Source organism: Neopelma chrysocephalum, unplaced genomic scaffold (genome assembly GCF_003984885.1).
Source record: "Neopelma chrysocephalum unplaced genomic scaffold, ASM398488v2 Primary Assembly neopelma1_22, whole genome shotgun sequence".
Lineage (NCBI taxonomy): Eukaryota > Metazoa > Chordata > Aves > Passeriformes > Pipridae > Neopelma > Neopelma chrysocephalum.
Window position 1 is genome coordinate 16,339,289 of NW_020897689.1, and position 5,345 is coordinate 16,344,633.

General features: G+C 40.8%; 1 long non-coding RNA gene across 1 annotated transcript; it reads right to left on the reverse strand.

Moving 5' to 3' along the window:
- Positions 1-292: 292 nt before the first annotated feature.
- On the reverse strand, positions 293-4,654 carry LOC113975417. The gene is made up of 3 exons (XR_003536860.1): positions 4,414-4,654; positions 1,130-1,256; positions 293-436 (listed from the first exon to the last, which is right to left on the reverse strand). It is a non-coding gene; the product is annotated as an uncharacterized LOC113975417 (long non-coding RNA).
- Positions 4,655-5,345: the final 691 nt, after the last annotated feature.

The following is a 5,345-nucleotide window of genomic DNA, read 5'->3' on the forward strand; positions in this document are numbered from 1 at the left end:
CAGTGACTAATGTCCATCTGGGTTATGAGACTGTACCCTATCAAGGACAGCATCAGAGCTCTGCATGTGCTAGAGAAATACTTCGGTGTCAAACATGGTTTGTGGTGTGAAGTAGTCACCTGTGATTAGGTTATGCTTTATTACACTCTAAAGACCTCAGCAAGCTTCTCAAGCCTCTCCTTTTACCTTTGCTCACACAAAGCTTGCTCCTTCCGATGCAGAATGCCCCAATAGAACATCCTTTACCATTCCAAGATTAATTAAAATGTCATCTTTTCATTATGAGGGTTTTATATGTTTTATTCAGCTTTTTATAACTTGCTCTTTTTTCTTGGCCCTTCAATCTGATGGAGGAAATTTGGAATGACAGGATAGCAGATCCTACACAGCTTGTTCTCTGTGCAGAGCAAGTTTATCTTGCAATTCAAAAGTAGACCTAAGGAAAACAACAGAATTAATTGCTTAACAAAGTAAGTTTTTCTTTTCTTTAGTGGTATTGTAGACCATGAGTGAGAGATTCTGGCTGCTCTACAGAACTGCCCCTCTATGGAGCAGCCAGACCTGTTGATAAGGGCATACTCTTGAAATAGTTCTTAAATTCATGGGCTCATGTCTCATAGTGATTCAATCTTTCTGACTTTACACACACAAAATTCAAAAACTCCAGTCCTCCCACAAGGTCGTGGTTTCAACAGAGCAGAACAGGAATAATTTTAAAAAGTTTAGTGGTAATCAAACATAATTTTTCACTCAATTTATCCAATGCAAGAGGAGAGCCAAGGCCCTCCAAAAATTTACTCTGCATCTAATCACTCATCCACACGGGAATTTGGATTCTGGATGACTGGAAATATATCAACAGCTTTTATGCACCGAGAAGAGCTCTATCTTCTACAAGAAACTATATGCAGAGTATCCATGGAATAAGCTTTGGGAGCTATTTTACTATAAAAATATAGATTTATAAGTGCACACTTATAGATACTAGAACATGTAAAAGGGTATTGGTACATGATACAGGCTAATTTTCACAGTGCAGACATCATTTGTGTTCAGCGTCTTTCTAGGCAAATCACTGGCTTTTAGCCAAGTAAATTTTTTTAAACACAAGAAAAATGAAATCACTTACTGGAACTAATCTACTGATTCATTTGTGGTCACTTTCGCCGCTCAATCCCATGCCCAGGCAACAAGTGACTCCTTTTCCTGAGCTGGTCAGGATTACGAGATGCCAGACAAAGCCAGGTTCTGCAGAGCTGTGTGGGAAGGGGACACAAGTGGTTGATGAGGAGCTCACTGGGGAGCTGGGCTGAAGGAAGGGTTCTTTATTTATCCCATCTCTCATCAAAATACAAAACTTTGGAGACAGTGTGCACACACACACACACAAGACAAACTATTTTTTTAAGTAACACTTACTTATCTAGTACAAAATAATTTTTTGGCATACATTTCAGAAATCCTGAATAAGTTTGTACTGTAGAAATTACTGCAACACACAACCAAGACAACCTAGTCTTTATTCCTTTGTTTTCTTTTTTCCCTTCTTTAGGAAAACAAAATCAAAGGCCAGAGTGCAGTGTAGGGGGTAGTGGTATACAATGCTATATCGTAAGCTGGTTTACAGAAAACATTGATGTGGCTTCGAAAAGTACAGCAGTTGCAGCTTTACATCCCTCAGAATGTATAGGTGCCATGCCATGACTGTGGATTGGCCTAGGCTATCTAGTTCTTCCAGTCACAATTTCAAGAGTCATTACACAAAATCTCTGCCTTGTCTCACTGTGTAATGCTGTTTTTCCTCCTCCTTCCTAGTGAATTCACCAGTAACATTATGTGAAGCATGGATTTGATGTGGTAACAAAACCTCTATTAAGGGAGAATTTTTGTGTTGCTCATTTTCTTTTTTTGATTCAGAATTGGGCAGCTAAGATATTGCAAACAATATTATTTGCCAACTACCATCTTGCTATACTGCTAGCAACTGCCTATCAATATCCAAATATAATAAAAAAGTGTCAGCTTAATTTTTTCTTAAACACCAAAGCAATGCATAGTAAGTTACTTTAGTGACCTCACGGGAGAAGTAATTCATGGCTACATGCCACTTAAATTTCTTGCAGTTTCTCCTTGCCCCTCTGTATGTTCACATTTGACTTCGAGGCTCTAGTTAACATTGTTGTGACTAAAAATCATCTAGTGTTTCCTATCTGTACAAACCACTTTACATTAAAAAATGGTGCATTTAATAAAGAAAGTATGTAAAGATCTTGTCTATCACTTTTTATTTGAAGTGTTTTGCTTTTATTCCTGTTCAAAAACATAGTATACATTCTTACCGCAAACATCTCCAGGCTACATAGGAGTTTTTTGTACATTCTGGGTGTTTCTCCAAACACCTTGAACCACTTCATCAGAGTACCGGTTTTGGCTCTGTCCCTTGAATGATCTCTTTTAACCAGACGGTGGTGGGTCTGTGGCAGTGAGCAGCCCCTACACATGCTCTTCTCTCCACAGCCAAAAGAAGGGGAAACAAGGAACAGCCATGATATGTTTTCAACCACAACACTTGCTGTTTGCTATCATTACAACCATTATATGACTCAGTGCTGGTTCCAGTTTGCTCTATAAATGGTATCACAGAAGCGTCAGTGGGTGTTTCACTGAGGAGGCATTGCACTGTTGATAACGAATATCTGACTACTACTTTCAACATGATAGGGAAAACCAGATAAATCCTGCTCTGAAATGGAAATCAATTCTTGGGATCACCTGAACATTTCTTCAGCCTCCCACCCCTCCTCCTTTCTAAAGATGACTTTTTTCCAAAGTCAAAGGCTTTACATAAGTATTTTACAGATACCTTTACCTGCATTTTGGTTTACGACCATGTCATGCCTGCTGCTCCCCCTTTTCTGGTGCATGTGTGTGTGCTTTTGTTACTTGCATTGTATAAGGTGCCTTGGGATATTCGCATCCTGTGCATTGTGTGGCATTGTGTTGAATAGGAGGTACAGAAATTAAAAGCAGGTCTCCTCCTACCCACATATGCCTTTTCTTTGCAGGTTTTCCTGGAAGTTTTGTGTGGGGAGGGAAGGGAAGAGGTAAAATATGACTTGGCTGAGACTGCCGGATGCTGAATCAGCTGCAATTGCCTCACGTTTTCCTTTCTTTTAAATAAGGGGTACAGTTTTCAAAAATGCCATCGGACTTCTCTACAGACCCTACCCAGTCCATCACTTTTCAGTAAGTCGCTTTTTAAAAATGGTGCATGTGCTTCAAGTCACACAGGCATCTTTGGAGAACATCTTTATAATGCCTTCCTCCTAGGTCTAGAAGCCAGATGCTCTGGGATTACAAGGATCTGGTGCAGCTGCTGCAGATTACCACAGTGCTCACAATCAGCCACAAATAGTTTTCCCCTCCCAAAAATGTTCTTTGCAGAAAACGGAGGAGACAGCCATACTCACTAACTCAAAAAAATATATCACAGCCTAAATGCCAAACCACACAACCTCTTGAAGCCTAGTTTTGTTCCACTGCACTGGTCTGGTTAAAGAAGCTGATGCCTAGAGTGCTGGCTCCTTGCTGCTCACCCCTGCACACACTGGCATAGATTGCCCTGATAAGGTTGTTCAGTGGTGGTGTGGTGATGCAAAAGTCATTGATCAGGGGACCACTTCAGGAGTAAAGCAAACAAGAAGTGTGGCATCAAAATCCTTCAAGTCCCAGAGACAACTCTTTTCAGAAGGCTTACACATCCTGAAGTTACAGACAAATGAAATCAGGCATTGGTAAGAGCCTAATAGCAGCTCTCTGGAAGGGTGTCATCTTTTTTTGTCAGTATTTTGTTTTCACAGCATCCCTAACTTTAATAGAAATGAGGACTTCGATGCCTTCTAGTTGAAGGACACATGGCCCTACAGCACCCAGCCACATACATGGTGCTCATCCTTCCCAAGGCTGCTTCCCTGTTGTGCACTGTCTCACGCAGATAAAGGTTCATCGTGTCCTGCTTGCCAGTGCGATTGAATGTTTGAAACCTCAGCAAATGAGCAGAAGAAAATGGAGTGTTGATGAGACCTGTGCCCTCCAAGCTGTGCAAGTAAAAGGACCGGCACGTGACAAGCAAGGCCTTTGCATTCAAAGGTGAGAAAAGTGATTGTCAATTGCTGTTTCTCTTTTTTCTCCTTTGCAAAAATGTGTATATATTCACCTGTGATAGTTAGCATTGCAGGTCTTGAGGGCTGGTTTTATATGCTTTCCTAAAGGTTATTAATTCTTCCTACACTGTTCCCAGTTAAACAGAGTGCCTTATAATATAACTTCCTCATTAACATCAAGAGCTGTGATTATACAGTTGTGTTACCAAGGGCTTCAAAGACATGAAGCCTAAATATAATCTTACAGTACCTTGTTACAATACAAAGCACATCCTCTAATACATTTTTTTTGTTTGCATAAAATGCAGCACAATAATGGTTCACTTGACCTTTGCCTCCCTGTATAGTTCATTTTAACATTGTTTGAGGAGCACAGAGTTTGCATTTTGCAGGGCACAGGTGCTCTGCCCCACACTGAAGGCTGAGGCTCAGCCTGGCGGTGTGGTGCACCACTGCTCCCCGCCAGCAGCTGGACTCAGGGGATTGCTTTTGTGGTCCACCAGGAATTTCCTGTGATAGAATATCAGAAACCTACTGGTGACTAGTAGGAGGTGACTTCACAGGGCAAAAGTTCTCTCCCTACAATAAACATTCTCAGCGCTGCTGTGGAGATTTCCTACTCAGACCTGACAGCCGCCAGCGACTTGTCATCTGGACAGAGAATGGCTCAGAGAAGGGATCATGGTTGTTTGCAAAGGTTTGCCACTTTAAAAGCAAAGCTGCACCCCCACTGCCATTTAATTGATACCTCCTGAGAAAACAAAGAAATCAAATTATTACATGCTAATTTAAAAAATCCCAAGAATATTGACTGAAAAGGCTTAAAAAAATATACAAATCCACAGTCAAAGACAGAGTATGCTAGTATCTATATACATATACAATCCATAAATACCATACATACTGGTGTCTATAGGTGCCATGATACACATACAGTCCATATATACCATATATCCTGGTATATACCGTATATCCTGGTACCTACCACATATACCATATATACCGGTATGTATAGGTACCATGGCACACATGTGGTCAGAGAACTAACACAACAATTAGGAAAACATCATACTCTCTCCACACACAGGTTTCCTTGGGAAAAAACCACAGGTATATTCTGCCACTAGATCTTTTGCGGGGCACTGCAAGATTTGGAGGATCCAAGTAGGAAATCTGACCCTG